The sequence below is a fragment of the Cryptomeria japonica genome, chromosome 11, assembly GCF_030272615.1.
Source record: "Cryptomeria japonica chromosome 11, Sugi_1.0, whole genome shotgun sequence".
Lineage (NCBI taxonomy): Eukaryota > Viridiplantae > Streptophyta > Pinopsida > Cupressales > Cupressaceae > Cryptomeria > Cryptomeria japonica.
Genome location: NC_081415.1, coordinates 326,615,724 through 326,643,270, shown reverse-complemented (window position 1 = coordinate 326,643,270; position 27,547 = coordinate 326,615,724). Strand labels below are relative to the sequence as shown.

Here is a 27,547-nt window from a genome sequence, read left to right as displayed (position 1 = left end):
TGCTCCCAAAGGATGGGGATAAGAATAACATTAAAAACTAGAGGCCCATCACTCTTATGAAATTTTTGCAAAAATGCTTGCCTTGAGATTAATAGAGATTCTTCTTATGATCATTAATGACACCTAGGCTAGGTTCATCAAAGTAGATACATTTGAGAGAATCTAATTACCAATTGGGAATCATTGGATTGGGCCAAAAGAAATAACCAAAATGTTGGGATTTTATTTCCTGAATTTGAAAAAGCATATGATAGAGTTGAATGATCTTTTATGATGTTTTTTCTAGAAGCAATTGGTTTCCCTGAAGGATTTTGCAACATAGTTAAAATCTTTTTTCAAGATGCTAATGCACAGGTCGAAGTCAATGTTCCCTACTGGAGCCTTTCTTCTTAGGTAGATCAATAAGAAAAGGCTGCCCATTGGCTCCTACTTTGAATTTCATTGCCTCTAAAGCTCTATTTTATGCCCTAAGAACTGATCTGATTGGAACCAAGTTGCATGGTGTTGTGCTCCCTGACAGCTCCTCCTTAATATTCAATTTGTTAATGACACGATATTGTTTGTAGTATTGACTGAGAGTAATTTGGATAATCTGATGGCTAGATTGACTATCTTTTGCCAAGCTTTTGGTTCCAAAATCTTAGATTCTAAATCTATTTTACTGAGCTGGGAAGATAAGCTCCTAGTTGGTTCCCATAATTTGGTTGGCAATGGGGTGGGCCTGATAAGATTGTTATATGTTTGGGCATTTCTTTCTTTGTTAAGCATTCTCTGAAAGACATGTGGAATTGGATGTTTGCTAAAATTTAAAAAAAAATGAATGGATGGAATATCAACTCTCTCACTTGCTGGTAGAGTACAAATTTGTCCGAAAGTTCTTGCTTCATATTCCATCTATTATCCCTTGATTTGGTTCTTTGCAAGCTACCAAGTTAATAATGTTAAAAAACCAACCAAGAAATTCTTATAGTCTGATGGAAAAGGGCATAATAAGAAACATGTTGTCAAATGGGAATGGTGTTGCCTTGATAAGAAAAGTGGTGGATTGGGTCTTAAGGATTTGAAAAATCTGAGGCATTGTCTTGGCAACCAAATGGATTCTAAAAGCCATGGTTGGCAAAGAACCTTGGAAGATGCTGAATGGTATGATCAAATAAGGAAACTCCAAGGTTTACAATGTGAACTATGTGACTTAAATGACTTGGGATAGACTCAATGAAATGATGTGCTTTTGCTGGAATCACAAGGGGACTTACATTTTGCTTGAACTCTGCTGGAACATGCATATGGATTCTAATTGACTTGAAAAATAAAAGGCATAAGGGATGAAGGTTTAGAGATTTAATCTATTCCTAAGAACAATGATGACAATGGTGATATTTAGATAGACAAATTCCCTCAAATCAAGCCTTGCTTCATCATGATGACAACAACTACACAAAACCGATGCAATCTTCTAAGGAAATGGAAGAATTTCACATTGCGAATACATCATCCAAATACCCACTGCTGACACAACTTGAACAAGTATCTACAATTGAACTTAGCACAATGATTAGGCTCAAGCTAACTTTACACTATAGCTTACAATCAGCAAACTACAAAAAGTATGAACCAAGGAACTCATCACAATATCTTCATAAGGATTTGTTTGCATATCACAAAAAGTATTCATATGCTTGTTTTTGTCTGAAATTGATGGGGACATCGCAATGAATTGCTGATCGCTGCCATTGGTTGATGATAATAATTTGTGCCTTATTCCCTGACGCCTCTTGATTGCTGGGTGTAGTCTATTAATACTCCTTCCTCTGTGTTGAAGGGTTCTGACTTTCCCCCAAGACAATGACTGCTGGGAATGAGATGTGTCCCTTGGATACTTGGTATGCCTTTCCAAAGACAAATCGCTCCTTCACATTAATCTCTAATTAACCCTTAATACTATCAATCCAAAATGGAGGAAGATTGATTCATTATTAATATTATCTCTTATTAAGTCGGGTCTGCAATATTCCCTAACTACTGGGGACAGTGATTGCTGCGTGTGAAGTCTCATAATTTCTTATCTCAGTTTGCTGTTCCTTTATGAAAATCAGGGGGGCATGACACATAGGCTGGAAAACACAAACTGAAGAGGGCTTCTTTGTATTGGCATGCATCTGAACATTAAACTTACAGCCTCTAATTCTAGATATGGGGAAAACTATTCAATGTTTTGAAAGTGCTTTTGAAGCACACATTTATTCTTGTAATGACCTGGGCTTCTTTCTTTTTAAAAAATAATAAAATTTACAAATGTTTGATGAAATGTTCATTCAATGTTCAACTGAAAGTGAAATAGATATGTTTACCATTCAAACGGAACATTGCAATAATTTTTATTTTTTTATTCATCAGATGGAGTTTAAAGCTCCTAGCATATAACTCGTAAATTCCATTGTTGGGAAGAAGAATACATACACAGGCTAAACAGGTAAGAATCTAACCTCCAAGTTGTTGGGAAACACAAAACAAATGATGTTGAATGGTCATATAGATCGATTTAACTTAAACCCTTCCTTTTAGGTTTGTACTGATATTTGAGTGCTACTATGTGTTGACGTGGCTAAAATCGTATTGCTACAACTCTCTCCGACCAACGCAGAATAGAATGTTCTGAGTATCCTATACTCTCCTGAAATAAGGGATCCCTAATGTTGTTTTAGTAGATCAAACAGAACAACCTCAAGGTTCCAAATGTCAGTTCTTGACTGCGGGATAACTTAGTGATTGATGTGTTTTGATGGTAACACAAGGGGCCTTATGTTTGCAATAAACTGGTCTGCTGCGATTCTCAAACTGGGAAATAAAAGCAAAAGGATAGGGTTAAGAGACCTAAAATTAACAAGACTGGTGTGCGAGTAGAGGGATTCGACATAACCAATCCCTGCTTGGCCAGAATAACTCACAACCTCATAAGAACGATTCAATCTTCAAGGGAGAGTTAGAAGATTTTCAGACTGTAGGTGCATGCCTATGCACCCAATTCTAGCGCAGCTTTGGACGGACACCCGCAATTGAACTAAGCACGATTTTAAAGGCTCGGACTAACCATACACAGCGATACACAATCAACATATCCCCAATGGTATGAACCCAAATCCATCAAATACTTGCACACCAGAAAGGATCTATCTAAACCTGTTGAAGGAAACCATGCAAACAAAATAAAACCAAGATAACAAACACCATACTTCAATGTTCATATATTGATTTTGGTTGTCATTACAACAATTTCTGCAACAGTTCTACGCTATTCCTAACTACTAAATTCTAACCTTCTAACGATCTAACTAGAATCTAACCTTCTACAAAAACTCTAACTGTCTAACTCTTTACAATGAGAGGCATCCTATCTTTTATAGATTTTATAAATTGAACCAGAGGTCAGGATTGACTGCATCCAAAAGTCCTAATCTACCTTCTAGAACTTGGCAGCTTTAACCCATGCCCATTTAATCCTCAATTATCCCTCCAACCACTTTCTCAACTACTGACCACTATTTGACATCAATTCGGGTCAATAAAGTAGCTGGAAATAACTGACCTATATTCCTTTATTTTAAAATATCTTGAACGGGGCGCACAGGTAGTTCTTTACATTAAACAATTCAATTTTTTAAACTGATTTTCAGGAATTAATTCCAGCTGTGCTTTTCTAAGAATGCAGACTTGTTGCATTCTTCGTGTTCTTTGTCTTCGGTCTTGCTGGTTCAAGTGGTGGTGTGTTTCCCTGTGCTTTGTCCTGCACTCTACGGTGCGCTCTTAAATTGGCAGCACCTGAGATCGCCGTTTATATTTTACGCTTTGCATTTCCACCTCTCGGCGTCAATCACGATCAAGGCTTCACTTTGCGCTTCAAGTTGCTGTCAATCTGCAAACAATCAATTTCAACCTGGATTAGTCATTTTCAAAAATTAAATAAATTAATTTAACAAATATTAAATTTTAGGCGATACCGGGCTTTGTTCGGCGAAGACGAAAGACGTTTTCTTTAAAACAATCCAATACTTTGAATTGGAATGCAAACTCGATCCCCAAGAACATTTTGCAAATTCGGCCATTTGGGACATATTGCACAACTTTATTCCTCCATTTTAAATGCCTCCTTGCTTTCGAATGAAATTCGGCCATCTTAGGCAAAATAAGTGAACTTCCTGTTTGGACTTGTGCGATTTTAGGTTTGCTTGCATACACTTTTGCCTTGAGTCTTTAAAACTTCACGCTTTTAGCTATTATGGGCGATGTTTTATTTTAAATGTCTTTTCACCACATGTCAGAAGTTTGGGTCTCTGGATGATTTGTGCAACTTATACCTACAAACCTTGGAAGAATGCCAAACTTTGTTGACTCTTCTATACGCCTTTATAAGTGAATTTGGGCCATTAAAGTGATTTTAAAAACAAACTCAGCATTTTCATTAAAAATGCGAACTTTAACTCTAAGAAAGATGTCGATTTCTGAAGGCCCTTTTGTTTTTAACATGAAATTCGGCCATCTTATTGAAATCGTGTGACCTAGGGTTTACCTTTCATTTTCGGCCTATTAACTTTTTTTGGCGAACTTACCTCTTTTTCAGCCCCTTTGGACTTTTGGCACTATTTTTCCTTTCATTTTCGGCCTTTGACCTATATGTGCGACTTGGACTTAAAGCCTTCTTTTTCCTTTTTGGGCTATAAGATGATTTTGTGAACTTTGGCGTCTTTGATTTCTCGACTTATGAATCCTATATGCGCGATTTTCATTTTTTGTGATTGTTGGCCTAACTAAAGGTTTTGCGTGATTTGGAGGCCTTCACTTCATCTTCGGCCCTATAGAACCTTTTGCGTGAACTTGGAAGGCTTCAATTTATCGGCCTAGAAGGGGATTTTGAAATTGTTTTACGTATTTTGGGCAAATGAGAGGATTTCGCAAATTTACCCTTCTTTTCACTTTTTCAGGCAAATAAGAACTTTTGTGAGAATTTGAACTTTGAAGTTTTTCAACTCTCTAAGCTACTTTGTGCGATTTTAGGAAGTTTCAATGATTTTGTTTCTGTTCCATTCTACGGTTTAACCACTGCACGATTTTTACTAAGTTTGGAGCTCGTATTTTTGGTTTAAAATGCGAGATTTTCATCTTTGACGCCCTCTTGCCTTAGTGATTTCGGGCTTTCTGAGGATTCTGCACGATTATGCTTTGTTTCCTTCTGAAGACATCTCGGTTTCTATCGAGCAAACTTCAAAAATGACGAGGGTCACCTGAAATAGGGGTGTGTGCAGAACACACAACAAATGGCAGCTCGGCTGGGAAATGTTCCTGAACATTTCAAGGATGACTATCCGGATCCAACCCCAGAATCTCTGGTAGTGTAGTTCATTACAACTTAAAGAAAGTTGAAACATCATTGTTCGGTCAAGGCAAGCTACGTAGGGCAGATCTAACTTCAAAAGCAACCTGGATATTGCCTCACTGCCATCAAGCATCTATAGCCCCGATGAGGTTATCGCCTCTAAGCTCACAGAGATTGCTCTATTTCTAGTAGATTTCTTTCTGAACACTGACAGAGGTGTCTGCACTCCCAAAGCCAATCAATTTGATATTTCTTTTCTTTTGATTTTTCTTTTATTCACTTTTTCACATTGGCTGGTAAGCAATGAAGCCTACGTGGGATTGAGCGTTATAGTGGTCGCCGAAGCAAAGCTTCGGAATTTTCATTTGCAATGACTTCCCTTTGACAAGACAACAAACTTAAGCGATATTAAGCGTTTAAGGTGCAGTGATCGCAATGTTGGTGACAAAACACAATAAGCAACTAAATTTTTAGAACGACTAAGCCTCGAACCAAATGGACTGACTACGGGGCAACCGTCAATTAGGTGCTCTACCAAAGTCGGCATCCAATAAACAGACTGGCAAATATCCTGACTTCGCACACCAATGCTAAGAAAAGAAAACAAAACCCTACAAAAACAACAGGGAGACGACCCCTTCCAAAAGGACACCTACACTAAAGCAACAAAGCAAACTAAACTAAAGCAGAAAAACAAGAAATCTAAACTAAGAACAGAAAACAAACTACTCTAAAACAAAAAATAAAAACCTAAACTAACTATGTACATGAAGAACCAATTGTACAAAAAGAGGACTATATGCATGCGTTCCCGACCCTGGATGATTCTTTAGTACATGCAGTAGTAAACAAGGTAGTGGGAACAGTTCTAAGTTTGGCTTGTTTGTCTTTGTATTCTGAAAAGAAATTCTTCAGTTGGCCACTGTCAGGTTTAACCAGGACATCAAGTAGTATTAACAATTGGGGCAGTTCATTAGGTTAGTGGTTAATCCATTTACAGGTTGTTTTCCCAGAATATTCAAAATTAAACTGAAAATTTTCAGAATTAACAGTAGGAGGGAAAGAAACAACCTAGCGCGTTTCTGAGTCATGCGGGGGAAAAGCTCCGACAACCTCAGGAGGTTGCAGTTGGTGGTGCAGCATCTCACTCGCGTCTAACCTGTGCAAATCTGCATCAGATTCTTCATCGGGTTGCGCAGGCTGAAAAGCAGTCTTGAATGTGCACTCAAGAAAGTGGAGTGTGCCATCTATCGGTGCATCTTCAAATTGCATGAACCATGCAGTCTTATACGTTTATGTCAACATATCCTCAAATAGCAGGGACTCTTCAATAGCTTGGTCCTCAAAAATGTCTTCAACAAGCTCGCAGGTTGTATCCTCCACTGGAAGGGCTACTGCAAACTGCTCCTCGGTATCAGATTGATTTATGAGGTGCACTCGAGTGTCATCTTTAATAACATCTTCATCAAATGCAAGGACAACAAAATCATTCGCTGCCATAGTCTAATTGGCAGGTTCATATTACTCAGCACTTGGCAACTCCATATTTTCATAATCGAGGAGTGGTGTTACATTGACCTTGCGATCTTTTGTATTCATCTGCAGCAAGGTAGGCACTCCACACTTTGCTGGTGATGCATTCCCCTAGTTCCTCAGGCAGTCTGTATTGGGCTTTGACTTGACTAACTACCTCCATGCATAATGAACAGGTGAATTCTAAGTGTGGGATGTGGTGAATTCTGCACCACCAAGGTGACAGCACTCTCTCTAAGCATAATTCTTCATTGAGACTAAACTAGTTCTCAATCCGGTCCTTGAATGGGGTAAAATCGTCAGTGCTAGATGGAGGACTGGGTATATCCGACTGTATGAGCTCCTCTAGTCTGGGGATATCCCAAAGTCCCTGTAGCGCTAGCTCGACTCTTGACAAAAATGTCAAGCAGTTCAATTCTTCGTGCTCTACCGCGTTATGGATTCTGCAATGCCCTGCAGATGCGAATTCAGACAACGGCTTGGGGTACAATTGCACGCTCACCCTTTGCTGGATTTGGGAAATGTCAAACTATGGACAGTTTTCATGAAATGGCTGACCCGACTTACTAACTCAGAAATTTTTAGGTATTTTTCCGATTTTTTAATTTTTTAGGTTTTCCGATTTAACAGGAATCTTCCATATCCCAAATATGACATTTAAAAGGTCTAATAGACTCAACTTGTTGCAAGGTACGCAGGGGTTGTCCTTCTCGCGCCAATTCTATTGACATGGCTAAAATCGTATTGCTACAACTCTCTCCGGCCAACGCAGAATAGAATGTTCTAAGTATCCTATCCTCTCTTTAAATAAGGGATCCCTAATGCTGTTTTAGATGATCAAAGGGGACAACCTCAAGGTTCCAAATGTTAGTTCTTGACTGCGGGATAACTCAATGATTGATGTGTTTTGTTGGTAACACAAGGGGCCTTACGTTTGCAATAAGATGGCCTGCTGAGATTATCGAACTGGGAAATAAACGCAAAAGGATAGGGTTAAGAGACCTAAAATTAACAAGACTAGTGTGCGAGTAGACGGATTCGACATAACCAATCCCTGCTTGGCCAGAATAACTCACAACCTCACAAGAACGGTGCAATCTTCAAGGGAGACTTAGAAGATTTTCAGACTGCAGGTGCATGCCTATGCACCCAATTCTGGCGACGCTTCAAACGAAGACCTGCAATTGAACCAAGCACGATTTTAAAGGCTCGGACTAACCATACACAAGGATACACAATCAGCATATCCCGAATGGTATGAACCCAAATGCATCAAATAATTGCACACCAGAAAGGATCTATCTAAACCTGTTGGAGGAAACCATGCAAACAAAAGAAAACAAAGATAACAAACATCGTCATATATTGACTTTGGTTGTCATTACAACAATTTTTGCAGCAGTTCTACTCTATTCCTAACTACTAAATTCTAACCTTCTAACAATCTAACTAGAATCTAACCTTCTACAAAAACTCTAACTGTCTAACTCTTTAAAATGAGAGGCATCCTGGCTTTTATAGACTTTACAAATTGAACCAAAGGTCAGGATTGACTGCACCCAACAGTCCTGATCTGCCTTCTAGAACTTGGTGGCTTTAACCCATGCCCATTTAATCCTCAATTATCCCTCCAACCAATTTCTCAACTGCCGACCACTATCCACATCAATTCCGATCAATCAGGTAGCTGGAAATAACTAACCTGTGTTCCTTTGTTTTAAAATATCTTGAACAGGGCCCGCAGGCAGTTCTTTACATTAAACAATTCAGTTTTTTAAACTGATTTTCTGGAATTAATTCCAGTTGTGCATTTCTAAGAATGCATAGACTTGTTGCATTCTGAGTGTTCTTTGTCTTTGGTTATGCTGGTTCAGGTGGTGGCGCATTTCCCCGTGCTTTGTCTTGTGCTTTGTGGTGCGCTCTTGCATTGGCAGCGCCTGAGATAGCTGTTTTAATCTTGCGCTTTGCATTTCCGCCTCTCGGCATCGATCACGATCAAGGCTTCACTTTGCGCTTCAAGTTGTCATCAATCTGCAAACAATCAATTTCAACCTGGATTAGTCATTTTCAAAAATTGAATAAATTAATTTAACAAATATTAAATTTTAGGCGATGATGGGCTTTGCTCAGCGAGGATGAAAGACGTTTGCTTTAAAACAACCCAATCCTTTGAATTGGAATGCGAACTCGATCCCTAGGAACTTTTTGCAAATTAGTCCATTTGGGACATATTGCACAACTTTATTCCTCCATTTTAAACGCCTCCTTGCTTTAGAATGAAATTCGACCATCTTAGGCAAAATGAGCGAACTTCCTGTTTGGACTTGTGCATTTTTAGGTTTGCTTGCATACACTTTTGCCTTGAGTTTTTAAAACTTCGAGTTGTTAGCTATTTGGGCGATGTTTTATTTTAAAAGTCTTTTCACCACATGTCAAGAAGTTCGCGTCTCTGGATGATTTGTGTAGCTTAAACCTACAAACCTTGGAAGAACGCCAAACTTTGCTTACTCTTCTATACGCCTTTATAAGTGAATTTGGACCATTAAAGTGATTTTAAAAACAAAATCGGCATTTTCATTTAAAATGAGAGCTTTCAACACATAACCAAACTCAGCATTTTCATTAAAAATGCGAACTTTAACTCTAGGAAAGATGTCGATTTCTGAAGGCCCTTTTGTTTTTATTATGAAATTCGGCCATCTTATTGAAATCGCACGACCTAGGGTCTACCTTTCATTTTCGGCCTATTAACTTGTTTTGGCGAACTTCTTTTTCGGCCCCTTTGGACTTTTGGCACGATTTTTCCTTTCATTTTCGGCCTTTGACCTATATGTGCGACTTGGACTTAAAGCCTTCTTTCTCCTTTTCGGGCTATAAGTCGGTTTTGTGAACTTTGTCGTCTTTGATTTCTCGGCTTATGAAGCCGATATGTGCAATTTTCATTTTTTGTGGTTTTTGGCCTAACTAAAGGTTTTGCGCGATTTGGAGGCCTTCACTTCATCTTCGGCCCTATAGCTCCTTTTGCGCGAACTTGGAAGCCTTCAACTTATCGGCCTAGAAGGGGATTTTGAAAGTTTTTTACGAATTTCAGGCAAATGAGAGGATTTTGCGAATTTACCCTTCTTTTCACTTTTTCGGGCAAATAAGGACTTTTGCGAGAATTTGAACTTTGAAGTTTTTCGGCTCTCTGAGCTACTTTGTGCCATTTTAGGAAGTTTGAATGATTTTGTTTCTGTTCCATTTCGCGATTTTTACTAAGTTTGGAGCTCAGATTTTTGGTTTAGAATGCGAGATTTTCATCTTTGACTCCCTCTTGCCTTAGTGATTTCTGGCTTTTTGAGGATTCGGCACGATTATGCTTTGTTTCCTTCTGCAAACATCTCTCTCTCTATCGGGCAGACTTAAAAAATAATGAGGGTCCCCTGAAACAGGGGTGTGTGTGCAGAACACACAACATTATGAACTTCTAATCGGTTTGTTGCAGTCTAATAAGAGGTTAAACCTGTCCCAGAATGTTGCATGTCACCCTCAAAGCTATCACAGAACTCCTAAACTGCTTGCTACGGCCTGTAGTGTTGTTTCAAACTCAATAAATAATTGCTAGTCTTGAGTACTGCCTAAAACTACCAAACTGTTATTTACAACTCCCCTATATCCTCCTCAACTCCCATACAATTCCCCTAATAAGGAGCAATTGTTTTTTATAAGACTTTAATAGCACCAAATGATAGCGTGACTAGGTACTGGAGTCCTAACTGCATAAGACACTCAACAATTAACCTTTTTGTTTTTCTAAATTTCATACAATGCCTCCAAAAAAGTGTGATGTCTTTTAAAACATAAGATATCACCACAAAGGACGGTACAGTTTAGGTGAAAGAGTCTTGACAGCTTTAAGACGGTTCAATAATCTTCATATTTTACTTTCACCTCCATCAATGCATTCCATAAAGTTGTGATGCCCTTTTCTTAAGGCTTAAATACCGACAAAAGCTAGCAATTGGGTTTTATAAAGTCCTATCTACAATAGGAGTCTTCAAAACTTACTTTTAGCTTGTGCAAAAGGGGTGGTGTCTAGCAAGCAGGTCGCTAGCCAAGAATCACAGCACCCTTTTTTGTCCTTGAAATGGAACAGTTGGGAATAGATGAGGGTCCCATGACCTCCTTTGTCTTCAACAAATACCTGTAATATTTCTCATTTTCTCCTTCTATATTGGCAGTTTCTTAACAAGTCTTGCTTCCCATAAAATTAATGGCTATCTGCTCTTTTGTTATGGCCTGCTCCCACATTGGTACGATTTAACTTGGGAATTAAATGGGATTCGTTAGCTGAGCAGCTGATAAATATGTTCTTCAGATTTATTCCATAACTAATAGCAAAGCCATCTCTATAAAATCTATAAAAATTTGCTTGCAAATAATATTGGGTTAGATTTTGACTCACCAAGCAAGGCACAAACTAAAGAACTATTAATTTGATACCTAGCACAAATCTCCTAGATCTTCAAACATTATGTGCATATATGAATCATGTATTGATCCACTTAGACAGATAAGTGGGCTTTCATTCATGAAAATGATTACTAGTTTTTGCCCTTCGACTAAAGAATGAACCGAGTTCAATCTCTCCAAACTGGGGTTTGTAAAATAAAAATGGCAAGAACAGTTTTCCTCCATTCTCCTTTTTATATACCTGTTTTGAAAATAATAAATTATTCTTTTCCATATCCTTTTAATTTCTCACTTAAATTGACCTTTTATTTCAACTTTATTTTTGGGCACAATAATAAGTTACTTTTATGTCTCCTTTTAACAACCCCTTTTTAAATAATTAAATATAAGTTGTCTTTGAATTTTTTACTTTATGGCAACCTAAATGTTTAATCGTTTAATTATTTTCCGCATAACCACTAAAATTACAAAAAATTTAAAATAGCCCCAAATATGAATTATGTCTACACCCCTAAAACCTAAGTGCATAGGATATCCATCTATATGAAAGTTGACACTCTCCTAAGACAATGAACTTCTCCAAGATGTGTGAAGTGCTCCGATAACGTTAAAACTGCATGCAAAACGTAACTATTGTGTTGTTTTTACACATCGCCCCATTGCAAATAGGGACCTCCACTGTTTTGCTCTTTAGCTTAGTGTTCTTTGCTTAGTCCTCTTTAGCTTGGCAGCGGTCGTAGTTTTTATATTTTTGCTTGTGATTCTAGGATAACAAGAGTGTTGAGTGCAATGTCTTGTCATTAGAAGTGGTCACATTAGGAAGCCATGTTTCAAGTCAGGAATTCACAATTGGGTGTCAGAATCGAGGATTGAAGTTGAGAATATAGGATGTTGTCATAGAGCAAGAAAAGTTGCAAAATCTTCTAAATGTTGTCAACGTGCTGAATGTTGTCAAAGTTGTCAGGGAAGGGTCATCGTGAGGATTGATGTTTGAGTTTTAATGAATGATAAAATATTTAAAGATGTGATGTCTTGACGAGGAATTCCTTGTCAAGGTCAAATTTTCCAACCTTGATAGGATAGGAAACATGGAGAATTTTGTGAAGGTCCTTGTCTAAGTTTGGGAATTTCAAAGATGGAATTCAATCTTGTGTTGAGGGGTGATTTGCTCATTTGTGCTTGGCACTATGTCATTTGTACCCAAGGTTAGCCTATCTTGGTTGTGGAATTGCATCAAATCCTAGTCCTTGGGGACCCCTAATTTGCGCCTACGGTTTTGTCCTTGATTAGCATGAAATGATGCTCAACTTGCATTGATTTGTCCTTGGACACATGTCATTGGCACCCTCTTGATTTTGTCCTTGCGCACCATTAATCTGCCCTTCCTTGTCCATGAATGTGTGGAAAATGCGCCTAACGTGGTTCTTTGTCCTTAACCACTTTAACTTGGCACCTAGCACATGATCCTTCTAAGGATTAGTCCTTCCATGCTTCAAAATTCCACTCAAAGCATTTGTCCTTGTCCCTAACACCCCCTAGAGTGTGCCTAGGCCTGTCCTTGGAAACATGAGGATTGCACCATAGCTTGTCCTTAGTCCCACTTCATAGGCATCTTGCATTATCCCTCTACCTGTCTCATTCCTGCCTTCAGCTTTGTCTTCAATCCACAAGGGATTGATTGTCCTTAGGACTATCTCATATGCGCCTTGCACTTGTCATTGTCCTAAAAAATTTTATCAAAAAGCCTTTTGAAGCAAATGCATCAATCAAAATCTACTCACGTCTTTAGTAATGTTAGTGCAAATAGATGAGTCAAAAGTATAAATTCAACAAAGAGATATGCCCATTCAATTATCTCAGCTATCTAATCCTAAACAAAGCGTAACCATGTGGGAATCGGTTAGAAAAATGGAAAGAAAGCTCAACAAATTGACAAAGACGCCAATCGCATTTGCAAGAAGAACTCAACTTGTAAAAGATGTTCTCCAATGAGTTCCGACTTACATTGTGAATTCTCTTCCTCTCCCCTCCAATTTGGGTAAGAAATCTAAACGTACAAACGAAATTTCTATGGCAATGAACTAGATCTTGCTGCAAGCACTCTCTCGTTTCTTAGAAAGTGATCACCCAAGAAAAAACAGAGGGAGAACATATACCACGGACAATAATGTTTTCAATCAAGACCTTACAATGATACTATCTTGGATACTTTAATCAAAAGATTGCTAGGCTTTTGATTTTAGTGAAGATTGGTGCGAGTGGGTTAACAGTTGTAAAAGAGATATTTTCTTCACTATCCTTGTGAATACCATCCACACTTTCTTTGTCTCTTTCTTGAAGAACCTGTTCTTAGCCTTTTTCTTTTCTGCGAAACCCAAATAACAATTCCTTGCAATATGACCAACATCCTGACAATTAAAGCAGATTAGACCATTGTCCTTTAAGGAATCAAAAGGATTTCTACTAACAAAACTGATTTTCCTCCTTGGTACAACTCTACAATTAGCTACTTTATGACCAAAATAATTAGAAAGATTACAATAACCATAGAAGGAATAAATTTTGTTTGTTGTCCTTCTTGTGGGGAAATGCCATTATGGATATCCTTTCTATCTCTAAACCTTAACAAACCCATCATTAGTTTCCTTTATATTCAAAGAGTTATTAGAACTCTGACCTTTATCAAGACCCAAACTTGATTTGTTCTTATCAAGCCTCTGGCTAGCTAGCATCTTGTAATGTCCCCTTTTCTAGGTGACATGAGATGAGCAGGGGTTGACCTACCATTCGAGTTCCCGTAGGTCAATGACATGGTTAGGGGACTCATTCTGAGGATCATGGAGCTTTGCAGGGGCTCTGTGAGCCGTTTTGGACCTTCAGACGACAATTCCTACATTTTAGGGAGGTCTCCTATTTTTTAGGGAGAACTGGCAGTTGACTGAATGACCACCTAGGGGACCAAGGAGTAGAGCAGGATCTTTTTGAGCAGTTACAGGTGTTTGGAGAGAGGTTCCTACTTTTTAGGGCGATTCCCTACTTTTTAGGAGGTTGTGGCAGTTTCCGTATTTGAGGTTCCACGGGACCATACTATGGTTTCAGTTTCAGGAAGATTGGGTGTGTTTCCTAGTTTCTAGGAGCATCCCTAGATTTTAGGGATGGGACTGCCAGTTGGCCCATCTTGTCCGGCACCAGTCACAGACAGGTGACAAAGTCAGATTCATGTTTGGTTGGTTATTTTGGGCTATTATTGGATTTATGGAAATATTTTAATATATTTCAATATTTCCTAAGTTAGCGATTAAATAAATTAAAATAAGGCTATGTATATAGCCATTTCGGAGTAATAAGGGGTTTTTGGCTTCATTTGGTTTGATATGCCTATGTGTTATAGCTCGTTGGAAGGGTCTTGAACTCTGTTACATGATTCTCACCTCACGGAGTCTTTTTGGATGCTTGAAGCTATTTATTCGCAATAAAGTGATATTTTTCTATAGTTTGACGCCATAATTGGGAAAGTGTCACTTTAATTATAAAGCGCAAGCTTTATTATTCTTTAGGGTTCGACTTGCAAAGGGAAAGGAGTTATAAGGAGATGAAAACCTAATTGATAGCATCTTTGATCATTTTGAAACTTGCGAATTTGGGAATTGCTTTGTGTTGTCCTCATTTCTGGATTCTCAAAAATGTGACAACCCCTACAAATTTTTGCCTTAAAAGTGTCATTTTTGTCTCCAAGGCACGTTTTACGAGGTAAAAAACTCACATTTGATAGTGTCAAATCATTGGGGGTGTCTTTGCCATCATTGTCCAAGTTTTGGTGAGTTTTGGTCTTCTTTTTCCTAGCTTTCTATGCAATTTCGGGTTTCAGAACAGTCACTGCAAGTTGAAGTTTTTACTCTATGGCACACTTCCCGAGGCAGAATTTTGACTAATCCTTGGACTGGCTTAATCCTCAATCCATCCCCAAGCTACGTTTCAAATTTCGTCACGTTTCGAGTCCGTTTGCTATGTTTTTGCTTCAATGTAGGGGAATTTTTCAATGATTACCAGTAACTGGTAATTTGTTTTTCGAAAACCCCTTGAAGCTTTTAGGCTTGTAGGGGAATTTTTCCCCAACTGCAAGTTTTTATAAAACTTGTAATGGGGGTTTTAAAACCCCCATTACCAGTAGCTTCACTTTAAGTGTTTAAAAACTTGCAAATGAGATTTTAAAACCCCTTTACATGTCTTTATAGCTTAAAGTTGTTTTTATAATGTTAAAATAAAACTTGTAAATGGGATTTTAAAACCCCTTTACATGTTTTAAGTGAAATCACTTGTAAAGGGAATTCTATTTCCCTATTACAAGTAATTTTACTTGTAATTTCTTTTCTAAAACCCGATTTTGCTCATAAAGTGCTTTTTTGAGGATTTGAAACTTGTAATTACATTTTTAAAACCCGATTTTCATTGTTTCATGCATTTTAAACTTGCTATTTGTTCCAAAAAACCCGAATTGCAAAGAAAAACATGTTTTTTGAGGATTTTTAGCAAATTTTTGTAGAGATTTTTTGGGAGATAGAAGGCGTTTTGGATTCCTCCCTATTTTTATGCATTTTCAAACACCTTTCACGCCACATGGAGGTTAAGATTGCTGGTTTTTAGCTTTATAACAGCAAACACGTTTTTGCCAAAAAACCACGTTTTTCTTCACTAAAAATGCCACGACTCAGCAATCTTCTGAATCGTTTTGACTTGGTATGCTAAGGTATTGAGGTTAGAAAGAGTTTTGGTCATTTTCCATGCCATTTCTCATGCATTTGCTGCCACGTTTTTCAGTTTTGGGCATTTTTTCAAAAACGTGGCTAGGGTTTTGGAATACAATTTATTTCTTTTTAAGAGATATTCTTCTTTATTTCAAAGATTGATCATCTTTTGGAGAGGCATTTTCAGATTGGAGCAAGGTAAGATTTATTTTCTTCTTGTTTCATTTTTCTTGTTTTCTTGTTTTGTTGTTTCTCCTTTCTAGTTGTAAATTTGTAAATGGTTGGTTATTCCCTAAAATCGGTTTTTATGAGAGGAAATTCCCCATTTTACAAATAAATTTGTAAAGTAAAGTTGTTCTTCCCCTTTGGAATTTCTCCTTCTTTACTTGCATTCGGGTTTTAAAAACCCGATTGCAAGTAAGAGGAAAATTAGTGTTCTTCCCTTTTTGGACAAAGACTTAATCTTCTTTGGTCCAAAAATCAAGTTTCAAAATAAGAAAGATGTGTTCTTCCCAAATTTGCAAAGAGATTTGCAAGTGTAAAGAGTTCTACCTCTTGATGTGTTCTTCCCAATCATTTGCAAGAGGAATGTTTTGATGTGTTCTTCCCTTTTTGGACAAAGACTTAACCTTCTTTAGTCCAAAAATCAAGCCTCAATGATTAAAAAATCAAGTTCTTCCCATTTTCTTGAAGATGATCTTCTCAAAATCTTTTCATATTCGTTTCCATCATCCGTACATACCATTTCATCCACTCATTTCACACTTTCATTCATTTTCCCCATTTAAAGTCTACCTGCAGTCAGCCATCCAGAACCCGAAATTGGTCCAAAATGCACTCAAAAAACACTTGAAAATGAGTTTTAAAGGTCCAATTACAAGTGCAAACTTGTAGTTACCCATTACACATATGAAGTTGCATGTTTGTTCCCACATTTGCAAGTTAATGCTCTTGTTTTTCCCACATTTGCAAGTTAATGCTCTTGTTTTTCCCACACATGTAATGCAGCTTCCAAAACCCGAAATTCACTTGTGAGCCCATTTTTGCATCAATTTCTCTCTTCCCTTGTCAGTCCGGTTTGCACACACGATCTACCAAATCAATGGATTAAGGCATGGGCCTTATTTTGCAAGCAAATTTCAAGAATGAAGGATGATACAAAGAAGAAATACAACAACAATTCATGGTTGAGAGCATAAAATGCTTTCAAGACAAAGATGGTCATGACATGAAAAGAGGAAGGCAGCCCGTTCCCTCTTGAAAAGCTAGTACTACCCCAAGCAAGAAGACAAGGATGCAAGTTCCCGTTCCGGTTCAAGATGTCTTTACCAATCTATAATACTTCAAGTTCTAGCATCCTGAAGCGACATGAAGATCATCACAGACAAAGGATGATGCAGTTAGAGTCGTGTCTTTAGACACATGGAATAATTTTAGTTATGCATTTGTAATTTCGTTTTGACAAGTTACATGTAAAAGTATTTTTTGTAAAAAGCAAGTTACACATTACTTGCACTTTTGTAATTACATGTAAGACAACTACAAGTTGTGTCCGATTAGGACTGTAGTTGGAATAAGTCTTAGTTAGTTGGAGTAACTCTTAGTTAGTTAATGAAGTCTTAGTTAGTTATTGAATGAGTCTTGGTGGTGTTGTGACCATTTCACACATCGCCCCATCGCAAATGGGGACCCCCTCTTTTTGCTCGTTTTTCGTTTGTTTTCGCTTTCGTTTTTAGGATTTTGTTAGTCAGTCAGTCATCTGGATTTAGGGTCGAGCCTTAGGGTTTTAACTTCTGTCTTTTCAGGCCAAAATCCAGTCGTTTTGAGAGCTTTTGAGCTTCCTTTCGAAGGATGCAAATTTTGAATGCAATGAATTCGCCAGAATGGTCTAATTTTCAATTGGAATGTTGATGCAGAGCTTTAATTTGTCTAAGTGTTGAAGATGAAATGTGAATTTTTGTCTGATTGAATATTTTGGGCCAAATTTTGACCCTTTTTGATTTTGATCCTAGGCATTGGAAATGATTTGTTTTCGCCTTGTGAAATGTTAAAATGTGAAAAATCATGTTATTTTGCCCTGTAGGAGCAAAATCGCTCCTGTCCCTCAGTGAAGGGCGAGAGCTCGTTTTCAAATATCTTACTATTCCTGCAGAGTCCAAATGAATTACGAATTGGAAGTGATAAAGAGAGGCGAGATCTTTCCATTGAATATAAGTTGAAGATTTTCATGAGCACAGAAATGCCTCCAGGAGAAAAAAATCGCTCCTGTCCCTCAGTGAAGGACCGGAGCTACAAACCCAATTTTGCTTTGTCCTTGCGAGATTTCGACGACTTGACGATTTGAAGAGGTCCAAAGGGAGATGTTTTATCAGATGAATATAATTTGAAGTGCAAATATGAAGAAGAATGACCCAGAATGCTAAAATCGCTCCTGTCCCTCTGGAAGGGACCAGGGCGAAGTATGTTATAGCTCCCGTCCCTCTCCCAGGGACCAGAGCGATATTCTTCATTGGGCAAAATCCAGGCCAAGATCAAGTCAAGTTCATGTTTGGTGGCAAGGAAGACAGTGAAATGAACTCATTGAATATAAATTGAAGATTTTGAAACGTCCATAAGGGTCCCGAAATGCCTAGTTCGCTCCTGTCCCTCTCCAAGGGACCAGAGCGATTTTTGTTATAAATGATTTTCTTGTCCAGTTTCAATCGATCCCAGGGCATGAATGAATGGAGTGGAGCATGACTAATCCGTTGAATATAAATTTGGAAGCTAACGAAGTGGAATGAAGACCACAAGAGCAAGATCGCTCCTGTCCCTCTCCAAGGGACCAGGGCGATACAGTGGTTATATTGCTTCTCACTCAAGTTTAAAACCGATCCAAGTCAAGACGAAGGGTGGCAAGAACGTTTCAAGGCATCTTCATCGAGCACAAGTTACCAAGGTCATCATATTGAAGAAATTTGCACTCTAAGACCCAGTTCGCTCCTGTCCTCCAGGAAGGGACCAGAGCGATATTAGGTATATTGGCCAACTCATGCAAGAATCACGTAGGGTCAAGGCTTTGCAAGATCGTAGAGGGTCCATGGTATGATCGGAGGGTGATATACAAAGATTTCGAACGTAAAATGATCATCAAATTGAACACAGAGACCATATCGCTCCTGTCCCTCTCCAAGGGACGAGGGCGATTTACTTAAGACTCTTCATTTTGCCTCAAGTTCATGCCAAGTCAAGGCTTCACAAGGTTGTAAAGGGTTCAAGACGTCTTTTGAGAATGACATGCAAGAGTTTTGAACGTCCAAACGTTATCAATCAAGCTAAGGAGTCCATATCGCTCCTGTCCTTTGGACAAGGACCAAAGCGATTTCATCAACAACACTCTATACTCCTTCAAAGTCAAGGCAAGGCGAGGATGGACGAGATAAAAGACGTTATTTCGAAGGCAATAAACGATGAACCAAGGTTAAATGTTACCAACTTGAGCTAAAAACGGAGAAAAAACATGGACCACTCCTGTCCCTCTCCAAGGGACAAGGGCGATGATCCTTATAACATCCAAACACCTCATGAAAGCAAGTGGGACGTGCGTGGAATGGACTAGCAACGATGTTATTCGCCTAGCAATGGAAGTTCGAAGATCAAAGATGCAAGATGAACGTGAAAACATGGAGATCGCTCCTGTCCCTCTCCAAGGGACAAGGGCGATGATACATCTAAAGACACTCATGCACACATGCAAGGCAATCTAATTCGAAGAACCCAACAAGATGATCGATTTTGAACGTGGAAATGAAGGAGTTGAACATTGAAAACGCAAGAATCATGACAAAAATGGTGAATCGCTCCTGTGCCTCTCCAAGGGACCAGGGCGATGAGGTACGTCCACTTCATTTTCAAAATTTTGGCGCCAAATTAACCTCTTTGAATTCATTTTAATGCTAAAGTTCGATAAAATTTAAAATCCTATTTAATTGGCATTTAATATGGCGTTTTGCATTTATTAATTATTTTGCCTTGGTTTAAAAATCGAAATTTATTAATTAAAAAACGAAAGGCATTTAATTAATTATTAATTAAAAAAAAAAAAAAAAAAAACGATTGGGGCGCTTTGATATGGAGGTCGGTCTTATTATTTAATTAAAAAATCATTTTAAAATTGCTATATTTTTCAAGTCGGCCTTGATAAATGGAGAGGTGCAAGCGCTATATATGGAGGGTGAAATTGTCATTTTCACATAATCATTTTACTTATCTTACATGCGATATTGAGGAAGACGAAGAAAGTGCGAAGTGTGTTTGAAGAAATGCGAATTTCCATTCAATCCAAAGGTGGCGCTAATACTTCCAAGGTGGTGCGATATTTGAAGATCTGTTGGTTGAAAATTTTGTACACTTAGGGGAAATATACAAAATTGTGGTTTCAACCACAGCACACGAGTAAAAACTCTCCTAATTAAGGGAAGGCTCCCCCTATCTAACTAAAACTGAAATAAAAATAGGATGGGACAGCAGTCTTCCTTCTTTCTTCAAGAAAGACAATATCCTTTTCTCTTCACAGAAAAGGATAGCGATTGAATATGAACAGCAGTAATTACTTTCAAGTGAAATGAGAGAAAGGAAATGAAGTTTCCTGAAAGCGCAAAGACTTCCGTCACTTCCTTCGGGACGGGACAGCAATATCAAGCTCAAAGACTTGACTATTGGAAGTCCTATCTACCCTTTGCTATACTAAAATTTACAATGAATAAAAGATAACAGCTCAAAGACTGGAATAATTTATTCTTTTAACACAAAGACAAGAACTAATACAAGCTCAAAGACTTGCTGCTATGTCTTATCAAACAGTAATTTTCCTCAAGAATAGACGCAAGCTCAAAGACTTGCTGCTCCTTCAAGAGAGTTTCCTATTTTAATTAATCTTCTCTACTTGCAGCTCAAAGACTTCAAATCAGATTGGACTAAGCTCCTTTAGAAACACTTTGCATAGAAGAAATAAAAGATTCAAACCCAAACATGTAGCTCAAAGACTCAAAACTTGAGTAATCCTTCTTTCTTATTCTTCAAAACCTTCAATTCACATACATAAGCTCAAAGACTTCTTGCTGTAAATTTGGCAGAGTTTTTGCTTGCTTTCAAAAAGATAAAAATTACAATGGACCTCTCAAGTATTTATAGAATAGGAGCCTTGAGAAAAAGGTGGGAGGATCCTAACTAACTTGAGAGATTCTCTCAACCACCAAGACTTATTCAATAAATAACTGAGACTTCATTAACTAACTAAGAGTTACTCTAACTAACTACAGTCCTAATCGGACACAACTTGTTGTTAACTTACATGTAATTACAAAAGTACAAGTAATGTGTAACTTGCATTTTACATAAACTACTTTTACATGTATCTTGTTAAAACAAAATTACAACTAAGAAAATACAAAAAGAGAGAAGATTCAACTAAGTGCTGAAAAACACTTAAGTTGAATTTTGTGAAGACATGAATCCTTGAAACTTCAGGATGCTTGCTTGTAGTTCCTCGGGATTCGGTTCATGAGTGTTCTTAGCAACTACCATAGTCTTCACAATAGTGTCGTGGCAGCGGAGAAGCGCGGAATTGTCTTTATCCAAGATGGACTGAATCTCATGCAAGAAGGCTTGGTGTTTCATCAATGTTTGAATTGAAACTGCTGAGAATTGTTCACTTCTCCATTCACTGTGAATCCTCATCTGTAAATCTGCAAGAACCTCTTCTTCTGGAATTAGCTCTCCATCCTGACTTACTATGTTGCAAGAGCCCCTTTCACAATGTGAAACAATACCTTGATAAATTTCATCCCGGAATTTCCTTGCATCGCTGATCTCTTCGATGAGGGATTTAAGAACAAGAGTTTTATTTTCCATGAGTTCCTCGAATTCCAAGTACATGACCCTGGAAGAAATGATGGCGTGATCCTGCAGGATATTGAGCTGTTGTTGGGGCATGGTACGCCAGATTGCCAGACTTTTCTCAACACTTTCCAGATTCTTTTTGAAAGTGTTAGAAGTCTGATCCAATTTCTCCTCAATGGTTTCCAGCTTAGACATTATTTGAAAAATGTCTTTTATAACTTGCACGCATTGATCATGAAGCTGATCAACCCAGGAATCCAGTGCTTGTACTTTCTGAGCAGCTCTTTCCACTCCACGAATCGATTCTTGGGAACCAGAAGAACCAATAGAGTTACTCCCTTCGGCAGCAGGTTTTGTGATTTTATGGATGGCTGTCATGAGCTGTCGATTTTCTTCTTCTAGCTTGTTTTTCTTAGCAAGAAGATCGTCACATCTTTGCACTAGTGAAGCAACAGAAAACTGGGCATCATGTTTAATAACCTCATGTGTTTGCTTGCCCAATTCTACCTTTGTAACCCTATAATCAGCAGCTGACATTTCCTCAAGTGGTTTATCCGCAATAGGTTCCACAATTTCAGCTACCTTCATCTTGTTGCTATCAACAGTTACCCTGGAAATAGTCTTCGCCTTCTTAGCAACTTTGGATCTGGACTGTTTGAGTTGCTGGTAGTCGAAGGCATCAGGTGAGATCTCTTGCTTCTTTCTTTTCGGGGTGAAAGAACTAAGCCATGGAGGCAAAGTCATCAACTCACTTCCTGTAGCAGCTGTAGGCAAAGGAGAAGCAGTTTCTGTTTGAATCACTGTGGTCACCCTGGGAGGAATATCTGTTTGAATAGCAACTATGTTTTGCTCAGTTACCAACGGACATGAAGATTGCCTCATGAATTCTTCAAAACCAGAAGTGGAAGTGTCAATTTCTGATAACTGAATGCAAATGGGAATATCTTCAGGAACTTTCAACATACTTTCTCGCTGTTGATCAGGAGAAGGCTCGTATGCTGAAATTGGAACTGCATTCTGAGGAGACTCATCAATGAGCAAATCAGGAGGAGAAAGAGGCGTCTCAATGGAAACTGGAGGAATGACCTCATGAGGCGTGTCTAGAACTGGAGACCTAGGCGCATCATCAGATTGCTACCCCTCTTCTGGATTATCCAGATCAACCACCTGAACATGGAACCGCGATTTCTCCTTCCCACAAGTAGTTGTTTCTTCAGGTGGAAGCACTACTGCACGACTAACTCGTAATTTGATCCTTGTGCTTGAAGATGAAGCACCCTCCTTATTATCAATCTGGATCTCAGACTTCCGTCCAAGAGGCCCTGTAGAATCATCTTCCTTCCCAACCTTGATTTTGATAAGTCTAACAGCATTGCTTTTCAACCATGCGTTAGTGTTGGCCAAGATGGGCTGAAATCTGTCAAGAATGGAGACGCACTCTTTATGTGACCATTGAATCAAAGGAAGTGGAGCTTCCTCAACCCTCTGTGAAATGTATTCAGGATCAAGTATACGCCCGTCATCAATCATCCCTTGTGGGATATCTGCCAAGTTCAAGTCAACAATTTGCTCAACAGTGAGCCTGCAGTAATCCATCTTCAGGACTTCAGCTTCTGTGCGGAGATCTGCCCAGATGTCTTCAATGCGATGAACATGTACAAAGGATTTCTTGATCTTTTCCTTCATACCTCTATAATCAAAATCAGCCCTAGGTTTGAACCTCTTAAGCTTGATTTCCTGCAATTCAACCTCCATGGCCTTAGCCTTCACAGATGTGACAAGGGAGTATCGACCAATTTTCAATGGATTTGTGCTGGAGATTCCCATTCCGACCTTGTGTCTAGCAGACTGAAGAGTATGAACAGCCATAATCTGTCTTCCCAACTCCATAAGAATTATCCTATCGGTCGGGTATCTTGGAAGCATGTATGGTTGTCCATCATAGCACCCAATCCTCATGTAGGTGAAGGTGGGAAATTGCAGGAATAAGCAGCCATACTCAAATACCTTGACCCATGCTTCATCTGACACTCGTTTATTTCGGAGATCCATGTCAAACTGACACATAAAATATCCAAAGAATGCGTCTTGGACTCTTCTGAAATGTAGTCTGCTAGGTTTCAAGGGCAGCTGGTCATAATATTCCCAAACTGGTATGAGCGAGCGATCACCCTTGGTAGAAAGACCTGGAAAGTGTCTAAGTGATGCTGCTAAATATACCAAATAAGAATTCATAAAGAAGGTCATAGTGGTAGGAACTGCTGCAAGTTGTTCGCACAAAGCATCGCTGATGATTTCACCCCATGAAATGTGATGCGACTGCCGTATGAACATGATGAATTGATACATCCATGGCTCAAAGACATTAGAGTGCTCAAGGCCTATCATTCTGCTGAGAAGAGTGATGGTGTCTCCTATCTCCCACTTGAAATCACAACGGTACAACTTTGCCCATCTTGAGAAGGAAGGACGTGGCTCATGAATCCACTTATTGATGTGGCGCTTGCAATCTTTTTCTCTTTTCACATAATACTCTGCTGCACTTTCTTTGGTGATTTCCATATAAACAGGTGCAGGAGGTATTTTGAAGACCTTCTCGATCGTATCCGCATCAAGACGAATTATGGCTTCACCATCATCATTTTTTATGACTCTTGACTCTTTGTCAAAATGATGGGCGCATGCAAGAATAAATTCAGGTTCTAGGGCAGCCACTGGGAAAGAAGACGCATGATGGATATGGCTGTCCAACAGCCGCTGCAAGTTGTTATCCTGTGGATCTTCTACCCTGTGAATGAATTCCGCCATATCAACGTGCCCTATTTCTGTATCCCTGATACGATCCAATGGAGAAGATACCTGGGAAGGTGCAATCTCATTCTGGTATTTGTCATATTTGTATTTCATTTTCTTTGGAGTTGGCGATGCCGGCAAATCTGACATTGATTGCGAACCTGGAATGCTGTGATGAAGACTTAAAAGGGTTAAGGCCACATCATAATCAGCTGCAAATATCATTTTTTCTTTTTTCAAATGGGTAAAACTTTGATCTCTGAATTTCACGGTTTTGTGAGAAGAAGAGGGAAGACATGTAGAAATGGGAAAATCTTGACTTTGACCAATTTCGGATCTTGGGGGAATTTTCGTAAGTATACAAGTTGGAAAGTACATACATGCAATCGGGATTTTAAAACCCGAATACAAGTATACTTGTAAATTCGAAAATGGAGAAACGGATGGAAAATGGGGTTTTGACTTGCGGGAAATGATGGAAATGAAAAGTGCGGATATGGGGAACGTGGATGGATAGAAATGGGAATATCCGGGATAGTCATTTTCATGAAAATGGGAAGATCTTTTCAACATGTAATCCGGTTTTCAAAATCCGAATTTGCAAGAGAGAGGTATTTCACATTTTTCAAGCTTGGAAATTTAACCAAAAATGATTAATTTTCTCAACCGTAAGGGAAGAACAAGAATTTCCAGCGAACTTGCAATCGAGATTAAAAATCTCAAATACAAGTTAAGATGGAATTTCGAGAAGAATAGTGCAATTTAACAATTGCATTTTAGAGGGAAGATTTGTTTCATGAAAACCAATTTTAAGGGAAGAACAACACATGCGAAGAACGTAACAAGAAACGAAAAATGAAGAAGACATGAAAATAATAAAAAGAAGAGAAGAAAGGAAGAACATACCTTGATTGGAAAATCAAAATGCTTCTCCAACAATGCAATACTTCTTGAGATGAAGAAGCAAAACTGAACTATTAAACCCTTATCACGTTTTTGTGAAAATGCCCCCAAAAATGGCAGCAATCTTAAACTTGCAAGAGTAAAATGCCAATGAAAGTGTTCCTTCCGGGTTTGTTGAAGCAAAACGATCAAGGTATTTGCTGGAATAATAACACCAAAGGTGTTTGAAGAGATATTAATGCCAAAGGATTAAACACGCAGCCAAGAGAGAGTCACGTTTTTGTTAAAATGTGGCATTTATCGCATATTGCACATTCAATGCACCATTAAATGGTGCGAAACCTTTCTTACCCTCCACGCCTTAGGAAGAAAGGCCAAAACGATTTAGGAGTGTGGGCAACATTGAAGATTTAACCGCTCAAATCGTGGCATTCATGAGGCACGTTTAAAAAAAACGCAGTTGCTGTTTCTTAGGGTAAAAACCAGCGGATTTGTCTTTGAAATGGCATGATAGATGTCAAAAAATGCAAGAAGATAGGATGCAAACTCAAAACGCCCCCATCATCCAACGATTCATCCACGAATTTCGCCTTGAAAAAGTCCAAAATCGCTTCATTCTTGCATTTCGGGTTTTGAAAAATGAATGACAAGTTCGATTTTCTTCAAAAGGAAGCAAATCGGGTTTTAAACATAAAATGACAAGTTCGATTTTCTCCTTTTTCCTTTTCATGCTCAAAATCGGGTTTTAAATATAAAACAACAAGTTTAAAATTTCACTTTTTCACTCATTAAGCCAAAATCGGGTTTTTTTGGACAAATGACAAGTTTAAAAATTGTCAAAAATGAACTTTATGCTAAAATCGGGTTTTGAAAGACAAACTGCAAGTTTAAAATTCCTTGTAAGGGGGAAATAAAATCCCTACAACAAGTATTAAACACTTGCACACATGTAATGGGGATTTAAAATCCCTATTACATGTAAAACCCATTAAAGTAGGGGTTTTTTGGACAAACTGCATGTTTACTTGCAGTTGAGCTAAAAAACCCCTATTTTAACTAAAAATGACCAAAAAACAATAAAAAGATAAAAACATTAAATGGGAAACTTAAAATAAATTACAAGTGACATATTTGAAATAAAAAAATGCACATGTAAGTGATCAAAAATTCCCCTACAAAGACCACAACAATGAATATCATTAAAACTTGCAGTTTGAAGAAAATTCTCCACCTGCAGTCTGGGTTTTAAAACCCGAATTTGAAGGAAAGGCATAGCAAACGAACTCAGAATTAGACGAAATTCGAAACGTAGTTCGAGAACGGACTGAGGATTAAGCCAGTCCAAGGATTAGTCATAATTCTGCCTCGGGAAGCGTGCCATAGAGTAATAATTTTTATTTTTTCATAAAAATTTCCTCGTAGTGGTCCTTCATTTTTGGAAACAAAAATGAGGACAACAACAGGCTCTGACTGGGGAATTCTTTCATTTATCCTTCAAGATTATGAGAGAAAAGAATCCAGAACTCTAAGTGCCTTCCTCTTATCCATTGGGTCACAGAGTCAAACAAAGCAAAAACAAACAAACAAAAGGCAAAAAACAAACAAGAGAAAGACATTATTTACAAAAAGTTACCTCGAATCTTCATTCAAAGTAATGCTTCAAATGCTGACCGTTATATGGCAGCACAAATGGGGTTCCATCATGATAAGACAAGATAAAACTATCTTCTCCAGCAATACGGTGAATGGTAAAGGGTCCTCGCCAAAGAGAATCAAATTTGCCATGTAAGCCTTTCGGTTCCCTTCGCTTATCCCAAAGCAAAACACGATCACCAACTTGGAATCCCTTTTGTTTTGCTTTCTTGTCAAA

General features: G+C 38.3%; 1 protein-coding gene across 4 annotated transcripts in view; it reads right to left on the bottom strand.

Annotated features, from left to right (window-relative positions):
• The window catches only part of LOC131065055 (ribosomal RNA small subunit methyltransferase, chloroplastic), a 253,187-nt gene that overhangs the window by 25,766 nt on the left and 199,874 nt on the right, over positions 1-27,547 (bottom strand). The gene's annotated exons all lie outside the window — the stretch shown is intronic.